Raw genomic sequence first — 13,592 nt, 5'->3', positions numbered from 1 at the left:
ACTCAAGGCCAGACCACATTTTTCCAATTATCAGCTATGTGTGTGTCTACCTTCCTACATTTATGGAGCTCTGCCAGTCATGCGTGCATCTGCACTCAAAAGTCAAATCAACAGAAACCAATCAGGCGTCGGATAAGGCATCATCAACAGTCAGCAACATACAGAGAAGTCGACGTAGACAGGCACACACATACACACACACACACACACACATACAACAGACAAAACACCCATGCCTTTGCCTTTGGCCACAAGGGTGAGTGTGAGGAACAGGAGCAAAAGTAGGAGCAGTCGGCAACTTCATCATCGCCATCAAGCTGGTGCTGGTGCTGCCGCCATTTGGGTCACTTAGCATGTGAATGCCCTCAGTGTCCTTCCCCCCCCCCCCCCCCCCACCAACCAGTGAGTAAACAAACCGCACAGGCAGTCCGCAAGCATTCAGGCGCGTGCCAAGTGACACCGAGCAAATGCTCATAGGAATCTATTAAATACTTAATTTAAAGTAAACACCGCAGACACACTTCTACTCTCGCACACTATCGCTGAGACCACACGCTTTGTCAGCAACAAAACTGTAGTGACGACCTGAAAGGGAAATTGGGCGAAAAACTGCTAGGAAAGGAACGGGGATGGATGGAAGTTGCAACAACAAGTCACCAAATATGCACTCCACTGGCTGTGGTTAGGTTATGGGGAGGGGGGAGTGGGTGAAGGGGGGGGGGAGGGGGGGGGGCTGTTTGCGTTCTATCGTTGCTGCGCATTTGGTGCTCATTTCTTTTGCATAATTATTGAAAATGTTGCTGCAGCTCCACTGAAGCGAATGTTGTAATGGGGGAAGTGTCGAGCTCGTTGGCTGTCGTCTGTATAAGTACAGTGGGTCTGATATGAACTTTGTTGCCCTAAATTTGTATGCTTTTGTGGCAATTGTTAAAGCATAGCCTGTTTTCTATATTTCCCAGACAACATGCTAAAAGATTTCATTTAAGTTTAAAATTATCCTTCAGTTCAATAGCTGAATTATTTTGAATTACAAGATCTTATTCATTGAGTTAAAATCTTGATTAAATACTGCACGATGCATTTAAAAAATAACTTATGCATATGATCAATGAAAAAACTTCAACAAATCCAAATAATGCGTCATAATAATGAACGTGTGGTCAACTTTATATGGCAACATTTTTTTTCTGCCCCCCCTGTCTACGCCCTTGGACAACAGAGTACATTTAATATATAAATATTTCTTATAAATTTCACAATCGTACTGCATTTCCATAAAATTAAACGCGACTAAACAAATAACGAAAGCAATATAAAGCTAGATAAGCACATATTAGAGGTTGAATTTAACGCAGCCATATTAAATAAAAATAAACATAAATATTTCGTTCTGAATATTATACATAGCATTACTTTAACAATAACAAATTGACATAACAAGCTCTGATTGTGGTTTTTCCGATTTGGCGACTCGATCCTCTTTCATCTGTTATTGTTTATTATTGTGCTTAGTTTTCTAAGAGCATTCTAGTCTGCATTTCTAGATCCACTTGGGTTTCGTGAATCGTGCTTACGATTTCGTCTTTAAATATAATAGAAATCCTGTTAATTGCAATCGACAAATTCCAAATCGACAAATTTCTTTATTTCCATGTTCAAAAGCATTTGGAATTTATGTTTAATTAAGAATGGAAAACTTTTGCCTTCTCTGTTTGACCTTTTTTGCCGAAACCATTCATGTGCTGCGAGTTCGGCTTTTGATTGTGCTAATTTTTTAGAACTATTATTATACCCTGTACCCAAAGGGTACAAGGGTATATTAGTTTTGTGCGAGTGCACATGGAACACACAGAAGGAGGCTTGGTAGACCCCACAAAGTATATATATTCTTGATCAGCATGACAAGCCGAGTCGATATAGCCATGTCCGTCTGTCCGTCTGTCTGCCCGTCTGTCCGTCTGTCTGTCTGTATGAACGCAAGGATCTCCGAAAGTATAAGAGCTAGAATAACCAAACTTGGTATACAGATTCTCCTGAGACCGAGAAAGGACGAGTTTGTTCATTTTTTCTGATCCACCCCCCCACTCCCCCCCTATTAACGATTTTCTATAACTCCCGTAATTCTTGGAATTTTGAACACATTGAATTTGGTAGTCACATTAGGTTAGTTATTATATAACCGTATACCAAGTCTCATTATGATAGAATGATCGGAAAGAAAGTTATAGCCATATAACCAGGCCCAATGCACACATACATACATATGTACAAGTACACAAACACGCATAAGGCACGATTCTGATGTAAATGTAAATGTATGTATGCATGCATGGAATATTTTATATTTAATTTAGTTAATTAATTAAATTAATTTAGTTAATTAATTTAATTAATTGCTGATTAATTAAATGTCACACAAAGATATGTGAATTGAATTCAATTAGAAATAAATATGTAATGACTAGCATAATGACTTAAAAGCAATCTGGCATTTGTACCGCAAGGATAAGGCTTATAAAAATAAAGTTAAGTAAACAATTATCACGAGTAAAAGAGGTAAGCCACGTTTGATAAAACTTTTGGCAAATGGAAGTCCAGGAAATCGAGTTTTAATTGTATATACTTGAATTTCTTGTATAGTATAGAGAATATTGCTAATGGCCTTTAGGACTTTACTTAAGACTAACTTGATGTTTTTCATGGTCGTGATAAAAAGAACAGTTCAGCAGAAAATACACATTCAAGTTGAAGTCTAGAGTTTGGAGCAGTGTCAGAAAATCATACGCAGAACAAAAATTTAAATATGATAGATATGATAAATTGTTTTTATATCAAGCTTGGCATGTGCTGGAAATATTTTTTTGGCATACCACTTTTTTCTAAATATTTTTTCATTCACATCCTAAATGCGAACGATTGCTCCATTGTCAAGTGTCTCATAGGAAGAGTTGGAAAGTAATTCGTAATTTGCAGTTCGTATCTCAATTTCGAATGCTTTTTGCACTTCAATGCGTTCGCGAAGCACTGTTTTTCATTTCCTGCTCATTAGAAACGTGCCGGCAACTACGAAGTAGATCATCTGGAAAAAAGGATTGAAGCGACGAGTTGGGGCTGTAGCGTGATGTGACAATACTATTGAAGGTTTTTATTTTTGTGAACTGCACTACAAAGTTGGCAGTAAAAATGCTCACAAAGCTGAATCAAATGATGGAACGGAAAAAACGCAGCCAAAATTGTGGGCTTAGAAATTTTATTTGAAAAGCGTTGACTCTAATTTTTCAATTGCTTCAAAGCTATAAAATTGTAAGCCAGTTTCCTGCCTGTTGAGCCCAAAGTGGGCAATGGCTTTTGAATTTGACTCAAAGTCATAGAAAATGCTATAGAAATTTTAGCTGTGGCCTTAACTCTTGGTTACGTTCAATTTTTGATGGCGGTTGTGCCATACAATCTGACAGCCCCCAAACCTACGAGTACATTAATAGTAAGCTGGATTGACTGACAAGCTAACAACACCCATTCAAAGGATAATGGAATGCTAATTGAGACAAAAGAACTGCTTATCATTCCCTCAACTGACTAACAGCTGCCATTACTTTAAGTCGGGTGCCAACGTGCTAGAATTACAAATTCACGAGTGCAACGGAAAGTGGTTGAGAATCTTATAATTGTAGCTAAACTATCGGCAATTAAAATCGAAGAAGAGACTATTTCCGAGGTCACTTCTCTTTGGAAAGAGATACTTTTAAAGGTTCTTTAGTGGACTCAGTTCCAAGACGTCTTCAAAAAGTTATCGAAGCCAAAGGACATTTTATCAATCAACCTTCAATTTCTTATGTTTTGTTTAGTATTAAGATTTGTTTTTTATACCCTGTACCCAAAGGGTACAAGGGTATATTAGTTTTGTGCGAGTGCACATGGAACACACAGAAGGAGGCTTGGTAGACCCCACAAAGTATATATATTCTTGATCAGCATGACAAGCCGAGTCGATATATCCATGTCCGTCTGTCCGTCTGTCTGTCCGTCTGTCTGTCTGTATGAACGCAAGGATCTCCGAAAGTATAAGAGCTAGAATAACCAAACTTGGTATACAGATTCTCCTGAGACCGAGAAAGGACGAGTTTGTTCATTTTTTCTGATCCACCCCCCCACTCCCCCCCTATTAATGATTTTCTATAACTCCCGTAATTCTTGGAATTTTGATCATTATGATAGAATGATCGGAAAGAAAGTTATAGCCATATAACCAGGCCCAATGCACACATACATACATATGTACAAGTACACAAACACGCATAAGGCACGATTCTGATGTAAATGTATGTATGCATGCATGGAATATTTTATATATAATTAGTTAATATTTAGTTAATTAATTAAATTAATTTAGTTAATTAATTTAATTTAATTAATTAATTAATTTAATTACTTTTTTATGGGGTGGTACAGGGTATTTAAGAGTTGAGCCTGCTCGACTTTAGCATTCCTTTCTTGTTTTTTGTTAATATCCATGGTCAAAATACTTATGCCAACCCATGAAATGTGGCTTGACTTATAATTTTAAAAGCTCTTATAAAAATATCTCCTTTGAATTATTTTTAAGTTCTTAATACCAATATGTATTTGAGAAAAAAAGTTTGCTTTGATATCTTAAACCAATAACCAGTTATTGACAAAAATGTATGAAAATAATTGTGCCAACCAGTGTATGTGCTTAGGTAAGATATTAGAGCGCTGTGACTAAAAATTACCATTTATTCATTCCACTAGTAAATACATGCAGGCATTAGGATCTAATGAGAAGGCCTTTCGAATGGCATTTATTCTGCATGACTTAATCGGTTTTCCGAGGCGTGATAAATCAAAAGTGATGTGCCCGTTTGTCCATCCGTTGGTCTGTCCGTCTGTATGAACACAGAGAACTTTTGAGTCATACTAGCTAGGAACACGAAACTTGGCATGTAGACTTGTCTCATCCATATACAGTACAAGTTTTTTTTACCCATCTTATATAGCATCATTATTTTATATAGCTGCCATTGAACAGATCGGTGTAGAAATAATTGCAAGTGGAATAATTTGTTTGTTTATTGAGATATCTGATGAAAATTTGGACCACACGAGTTTTGTATAATGCCCCATGAGATTCTAAAATTTCATTAATATTTCTTTATTATATTTAAAGCTGTGTCTATTTTGTTATTTTCAACCATATAATCTGAAGTTTCTTCAAAGTTGGTAGGATACCTTTTTTGCTTATAAATATACAAGTACTTTAACACTGAATTCGTTTTCTTCTTGGCGTTTTGGCTTTCCTAAGCAGCAGTGCTTGAATGTTGGGCAATATGGTAAGTAAGTGGACCCGGTAGACTTCAGAGAGCTTAAGGAAATTGCAGTGCAAAGTCATAGAACTGACAAACTTCATGTATACATTGTCTAGAGACGACAAACAAAACCCGAAAAAAGGTCAAAATATAAAAATACATACAATAAATAGCGTAGGGAGTGCAGTTTCCATAACAAAAAGCATTTCTGTAGTGTGTGTAACACTTGCTTTTGTTTTTCGTGCATTGAAATGTTGTTGAACAATAATTCTTGGAATAAACCAGACTCCCCGGTAAAGGCGGAAAAAGCGACCGCAACACGTAGGAGAAAAACAAAGTGAGGTCAATTGTTGTATTGTTTTCCGTTTAGTGGTAACAATTGGCATACAATTGATAATCAATGAAACAACTCGAGTTTTTCTCCTTCGTTTATTTCCTGCAAAATGCTGCTTCTAATTTCCACAAAATTTGTAGTCTTTTTGATTAGAACATAAATAATTTAATTTGCTTGCTCATTACTTAACTTATTAGCCTAAGGCCCCTGTGAAGCGAACCCGGGCCGCAATTAATCCAGTGTTGTAAAATACTGCAACCAATAATAATTGGTTTTAGATTTCTTATTGCAAATGCAGCAGCAGCCATTGATTGGGAACGAATGACGGCATTTATCGCCACTTCTTGCTCTCGCCATGGCCACAAATAAATGAATTCAATATTCTCGTATTATTTTACATACTCTCAGCATTTTTTATTCATAAAGCCCCACACATATACTATTAGCTTAATTCTATCAGCAAGAATCAGCTGATTTGGAACTAAAGCCTATTGCGTTTGATGTGCATAACTGATGCGAATAAAATCTATATTAAAGCTATGGAAATATTTATTCGCTTTAAACAAATTTATGTTCATAAAAATACACTTTTTAAACTACTTTGAAATATGAAAAAGTTTTAGTCTACTTACTATGAAGTCATATCGAAATTTTAAATATATTATTTAAATAGAAAAAAAGGTGTAATAAAATTTTCATTTTTCTACCGCTAGAGAGTTAGCTAAAGACCAGCGGGCGATGAATCGAGAGGTCAAGATGAAGAAGGCAAGATGAAGAAGGCAAGATGAAGAAGGCAAGATGATGAAGTCATGAGTGAGAAAAGAAAGATAAGCCCTTTCCTATAATACACATATCTATAATAGCTAAAACTTTTTTTAAAAATTAAAATGTCCAGCTTCCGCCTATATATTATTTATTTTCAATAATTTAACACGTGTTCTAGATAATCATTGTAGTACCCTGTGTTCTTCATCTCGTAACAACTTACATATGAACATAATATAAATACTGCTTGTGTCGCATTCAATCCAACATTTTTTGTGCAAGTTGCTTGTTAAATTGGTCTTGATTGGGAGCTTCAATAAAGAAGAATCGCTGATGTGTTTAATTAGCCGAGTATCCTTAGTCCTTCAAATTACTTACACATTTAAATGAAACAAATTGTTTTCAAAAGCTGATTTTAAATAATAAAATAATAAGAAAATAATAATAAGGATATGTATTTTATTGATCAGGATGACATGTTCGTCTATCTGTCCGTCCGTCTGTCTGTCTGTATGAACGCAAGAATCTCAAAAAGTATAAGAGCTAGAACAACCAAACTTGGTATCCAGATTCTCCTAAGACCGAGAAAGTACGAGTTTGAGTTTTTTTCGATGCACCCTCCCACTCCCCCGCAATTCGTGTTTTTTTTCCATAACTTCCGTAATTTTTGAAATGTTGTACTCAAATTATTATTATTGATTATGAGTCCGTATGCCAAGTTTCATAACGATAGGTTAATTATGAAGAAAGTTATAACCTTAAATAATTTAATTTTTTTTTTCAATTTTCCTTTTTTGTGGAGATTGCAGGGCATTTTACTGTCGGGCTTGCTCGACTGCAGTGTTCTCTCTTGTTTTAACTTAAGTAGCTGCGAAGGAAATGTTCTGCTCGTTAAAAAATTCAATTGGAATTACCGCTAAATTTGTGTATTTGCTTCGGGGTCTTCAGGTGCTGTTGTTATTGCACAGCCTTAAGTGCAGAGAGCGAGAGAGAGAAAGAGAGTGCCCAAAACTGGGCTATAATATTAAATAAATACAAATTTAAATCACAGCTGCAGCCGCAAAGGAGAACTGTCTGAGCCACTGCACAGGGCCCAGTACGCGGGTTATATTACCTCTGCCAACATCTTAAGGATAGGCAGACAGCTCAGTGCAGCAGAGGGCTAAGACGGCGAGGGCGGTTGCTTGTGTCGGTTGGTTGCTTGCATTTCTCACCGCAGGACATTTGCTGCCTGACTGCGCAGAGCTGCGTTTCCGTTGCTGCACCGCCTCAGCTCTCAGAGCTGCTTATACAATTTGGCATTGAAATTGCTCCGACTGCGTTTGCTTCACTATCTCTCTGTCTCTCTGACTGAATGTCTGCCTCACTGCCTGGTTGCCTACTTGTCTGCACAGCCGTCCGTCTGTCCGTCCGACCAACCGACCGACCGACAATCCGCATGCATGCCTGCCTGCCTGCCTGTCTGCCTGCTTGCCTCTGGCTTTCCGCCTTGACTGGCCTCACTGGTTCGGCTTTTTTGTTTCAAGCTTAGTTTCCAGTTTCTCTCTCTCTCTCTCTCTCTCTCCTTCTCACATCCTTGCACCCAAGTGTATGTGTGTGTGTGTGTGTGTTCTTCTAAGTAGTACAGTACGACATTAAAAAACGCGTTACTGAAATGTGATTTCGAAATTGAGGAACCAATTCGAAATGCTTGAAAATTTGTATATCCTGTACCCGAACGGTACGAGAGTATACTAGAAAGTCTAAAAGCCGAATGTATGTAGCAGGACAACATCTTAATCGCCCGTCTTGGTCATCAGTTTAATGCCAGCGCTCTCCAAAATACTCCAAAGAATAATTTCTGGGCGAGCGCTACAAATAATGCAGGAAGAAAAAGTTGATCTAAAGTATTGAAATTAAAGTAAAGGCGAAAAACCTCAACATAGCCTTAATTGAGAATTCAAAGGATATGGCACGAAAGCGTCTATGCAGGACAAAGAAGGATCTACAGTTTGGCGATCGAAGGGTACGAAATGCGCGATTAAATCTTAAGGGAGCTGCCAAGTCAACAAGGCTAAGAAGGAAATAAAGGGAATCTATAGCACTGACCTATATCATAGTAATGGTCGATCTATTAATGTTAGCCTCGATCTATTATAAGGCAAGCGAGAAGAGAAAATAGTAAAACTGTTTTTGGACACATTCAATTCAATCCTTTTCGAGTATTATGCTCTAATTTTAATACTTTTTAATCGCAAGTGAGCTCTCTCTGTGGCCTCACTTAAGTCTTCTTTTATTGTTTAAGTATTTTAATTTGTTATTTTGATTTAGTCATACTTCTTTATCTTTTATTTCTATTTTTCTTTTCCTGTTCTTTTTGTTAGGTCTAACAAGGTTCTACCGTTTGGCAAATAAAATTCCCCCACGAGGCGGGTAAGCTTTTAGATATTTTTGTTATTTCTATAGGCTTTGTTTTTCTTTACTTTTTATCTACTACTTAGTATAAGTTCTGTATTGTTTTGATTTTTTTTCTTTCAAATCGACAGCTTTGTTTGGCAAAAAAATATACTTCTTTTGTTCATTGTATTGTGGTCTCCATATACCCGAGTAATATTCCAAGATAGAGCTAACTAAGGATATGAAGAATGATTTAGTTGAGTACGAATCGGCAAACTCTTTCGATCTTTGCTAAATAAAAGCAAGAAGTCCTCTTGCTTTCGTGGCAATAACTGAAATATAGCTGTTTCTATTCAAATTTTCTATTTTTTTTAAATAAATTTACCTTGAAATTTAAACGACGAAGTTTCGAAGCTGTAATCAGCTGCTCCAGTCGAGGTTCAACTGTACGTATGTACAAATGTGTGCATGTCTGTGCATGCATGTGTGGTCGATGCTCTGGGCTGTGTCTGTTTGTTGGTGTGTTGCATTTTTATGTGAATAATTGAAGGATTTAACAAAGCGGGCTGCGTACAGAGGCTACAACAGTATGGCTGGCATTAGCTGGGCGGGGTGGGGGAGAGGGAGATTGGCCATAACAGGGTGATGGGAATGGGGATGGGGAGGGGGTGGGGGTGGGTGGAGAAAAGCCAAACAAATCATTTAATTGCTTCATTGCCAATACAACAGACACGGACACCGACTGCTGCATGCTCCGTTGCTCATGTCTTTGGTCTGTGTATGGAATTTATTTGACAGGCCCACAGATTTTGACAGCTCGCCAACCTGTGGTCTAGTGTGTGGGTGTGGGGGTGTGTGGAAATGTTGTAACTGTTGCATTGCTGATTATGCTATTGCTGCGGCTGCTGCTTCAGCTGCTGTTGTGTAATCTGTCAGATTGACACTTTATAAACCAATATCAATATACAGTCTATTGAAACACAGACATTGTGTGTGTGTGTGTGTGTGTGCGTACTAAAAGGTTGAAAGAAATATTCATTGCCAGTGTCAGCGCAGGCAACAGCTGCCCAAGCACATTGTTACAAAAACAATGTTCAAATCAATATTTCTGTGTCTTTGTTGAAGGACTACAAGCATGCTTTCAAATGCCAGCTCCTTACGTCCTAAAGCTCTCGGCTGTGCACCATAGGAACAGATTCTCTAAAGTCTTTACCGAAGATTACTTTCTTCTGCTCATCTATTGCTTTTCTCCATTTACGAAGAAACAAGTTAGTCGCTGTATTGCCATGATTTGAGTTAAACATATTAGACCAAAGCATATAAGTTATACAATTAAGTAATCAATTTTCAACAAACGATTGGAGATGATGGATTCTTTTGAGAGATGGACGCTTTGTGAAATGAAATCTTGCAACGCATAGAAGAAATCTTCGTTGATAACTAACTAAAATCGCATGAACAAATTTAGTAGCGTTCTAAATGTAATTTTCCTTTTTACGACCCCTCTATCGAATCGGCGTCAGTGCTCGTTTGATTGCTTGCGACTCCTTTGGCAATATTAATTTAATATGTCGCTTATAGCAACTCTATAATGAAAGGTGGTTGAGTCTTTCGAGTGTTTGACAATATGTTAAGATGAGTCGCAAATTACGAGTTGCTTCAGGTCTATAATTTTTTAAATTCTGAAATAAAACAGTTTTTCACTTTTTGGATTAGAAAATAAGGAATTACATCAATTTTTTGTTCGGAACTTAGCGGCTGGAATCTGTAGCCGAAAGCTTGAAAGAGCAGTCAGGAATCAAGATTATCTGCACTAAATCTGACAAAATCAAAGGCCCTGCTGAACGGGTCAGATTAGGCGCAACTTATCCTTATCTATACAGGAGACTGTGAGGTTTATTGATAAGCTAATTGAGCACAGGAGCCTGCTTGGTTCGTGCAGCATAACTTTGAAGAATTACCCCAACATAAACAAATTCCCAGAGATTCGTAAAGAGCTTAAAGAGATTGTGCTTACGAAATTGATGCTTTTGGGAAACCCGAAATGCAACATATATTCCTAAAATAAATTTACATCTATGATGAGTTGAAGTTTATGGAGATAGCTCAGATTGTTCGCAAAACTAGGGAAGCTCCTTTATGGCGTTTTAAAATCTATGCCGGCGTTTAGAAGTTACTGTTTTAATTTAACCTTACTCTGCAAATGCTTTAATTAGCTACAATCCACAATCGAGCTAACCAATAAGGGGAGTATTTTTCATTTATTTATTACTCTTCTGTAAATATTTGTACAAAGCAAGGCTTTAAAATGTTGTTAACGATGAGTAGAGCCGCAACGATCGGCTAAATGGAAAGGAACCCACTGTGCCTGTCTGACACTGGCAGTCTAGTTGGGCCAGCTCCCTGCCCTCTTATCGCGCCCTTTCAGCTTGACTTGATTTTTTTGGGCAAGTTGCCAAAAAAATTTCGTAACGCTCGTTTTGGCTCGTTGTTATTGGTTTTGTAGTTGCTGCCCTCTATTGGTAGCTGGCTGGCTGGCTGGCTGGCTGGCTAGCTGGCTGGGTGGTTGGCTGGGCTGTTCGTTTATTTGCTAGCTTGGCATTATTACTTACTTATTTGGATTCGAATTCGCTTTCGTTTCGAATGACAGTCAACAGCAGCAAAAGAAAAAAAAAAAAAAAACACAATACATAGTATTGGTATGGAATATAAGTATAAATATATCAATTGAATGAACTGAGAGAGTTTTGCACAATTATAACCATGTTGCATTATGTTATGGTTCTATTCGTTGGCATTGTGGCTGATGGGCTGTCATTTAAATTAAATTAAGCGTGGCAATTAAGCAGGGAGCGATTAATGGCAGGAGGGGATGACGTTGTCTGTTAAATATCGACAGGCAACAGTTTGTAAATTGAAATCGAAGACAATGCTGTGCCCATCCATTCTTCTGAGTGTACAATCATAAATATGCAAATACACACTCTCACACTCCACCAACACAACTGCAATTGAGCAGTGAACAGTGCATTGCAGTTACTTTAAACACAGGCATTTGTGCTGTTCCCCCTCCCCGTCAACTAATCCATTTGTTACCTCAGATATTGTCACCATTGAGAACCAATCAAAGAGACACGCGTACGAACAAATGACGTCCATGTATTTACCACAATACGCATGCAAATTGCTTTATAGTACAATGCCAACAATAGCAACAGCAACAGTAACAGCAACAACTACAATAACAGAGACAACAAGGACGTTTCTTACAAGTGTCCACAGGGACAGGGACAGGGGCAGGGACAGGGACGGCGCAACATATTGTCTGCTCTAGAAGTCACCCTGAACGACATAAGCCAAAAGAAAAGGTTAAGTTTGTTATATAAGTATGCATAAAGAATGGATGCGTGTCTGAGGGGCGAACCGGGGCCCTAACAAGTAAGTTGGAAAGCCAACAAATCAAGTCAATAGCAAATAGTGAGTGAGAAAAGAATTTCTTTGCCTGCTAGCCCGTATTCGGGCATCCATGCCCAGACTCACCTGCATGCACAGAACTTAAATCAATATAGCCACCCGCCACTACATGTCAAGTGATCATTAGAGGAATTCCAATATCAAGCATGAAATTCTGGTGAAATTCCTTCCTGGCTTTCACGCTTAAAAGCCCCCCTCATAATTTCTTAAGAAAAGGAACACACACACACACACACACACAAGTATTCAGAAAGCGTAACACTGCAGTACTGCGAAAAAGAATGGCCAAGGTAAGTAGCACATAATTATATAATTATGTATAATACAGTAGTAGATGTGGTATGTGATTTGTTTCCAATTGCAAACGCAATACAATTCCAAAATTATTTCTATTTCGTGGCATTTTTCAGAACAATATCGCTCTTCAATAGATTAAGCAATCAGATTTTTCTTTTCACACAAACTTAAGCTGTTGTTTTAATTTTAAATTGGACTAGGACAATCGGAATCAACCTTTATGGATTAGTATATTGCAAGCGTCTAAGATCTTGTTACGAGCATAAGGTGAAGGACTAGATATTGTGAGAGCTTGCAAGGAAATTGACTTCCTAGGAATAGCGTAGCCGCTTAGCCTTCCATTCACAGAATCATGAATTCAAAGAACCCGCAATGCCCGCAAAATAGAAAACACATCTTCGTTATCACACTTAGTATGCATTAATGATGGCTGCAATGCTAAATGTTTGCCAGCGAACATTCATTTGAAAGTCGTTTATCGACCAGTTTTTTCTGATCCAAAAACATAAACATAATAAAAGTTTGGATTGTACAAAAGTTGTATAATTATAACTCGAATTCAATTCCACAATTACAAAGTAACTTTCTATTAAATTTTGAGACAAGCCTTTTAACATTTATATTTTAGTGTGAAAATTGTAATAAATAAACTAAGACAAATCTATTCTTTAAAAGTCAGATGAGACACCTTTATCTATAGCAAGAAATTGCAATTTTTGTCGTCAGTTATGAGTAAGCTTGGAATTTTGTTGAAATAGTTCTTAGGCAACAATTTAATTACGTTTTGAAATGTTGTATGGATTGGCTAGAAATTTGTGCAACGCCATTTTTCTATTAGTGTAGTAGGAGGACGAATATATGTTCACCCTCACACACAATGCGTTATGTGGACTGGTCTCTCGCAGCCCTAGCAGTGCAGTTTGAAACTACGCTGGCAGCCAAGTGATGTGACAACTTTCCGACTAAGCAAAGACACAGCGCCCCTGCAAGGGTATGGTTGCGTATGGGTATGGTGGTAGCCT

General features: G+C 37.7%; 1 protein-coding gene across 1 annotated transcript in view; it reads right to left on the bottom strand.

The window, feature by feature from the left end:
* The window catches only part of LOC115626684 (PDF receptor), a 75,414-nt gene that overhangs the window by 17,626 nt on the left and 44,196 nt on the right, over window positions 1-13,592 (bottom strand). The gene's annotated exons all lie outside the window — the stretch shown is intronic.

Source organism: Scaptodrosophila lebanonensis, unplaced genomic scaffold (assembly GCF_003285725.1).
Source record: "Scaptodrosophila lebanonensis strain 11010-0011.00,11010-0021.00 unplaced genomic scaffold, SlebRS2 tig00000089-arrow-pilon, whole genome shotgun sequence".
In the NCBI taxonomy this organism is placed as follows: Eukaryota; Metazoa; Arthropoda; class Insecta; order Diptera; family Drosophilidae; genus Scaptodrosophila; species Scaptodrosophila lebanonensis.
This window is presented reverse-complemented; position numbering and strand designations above follow the sequence as displayed.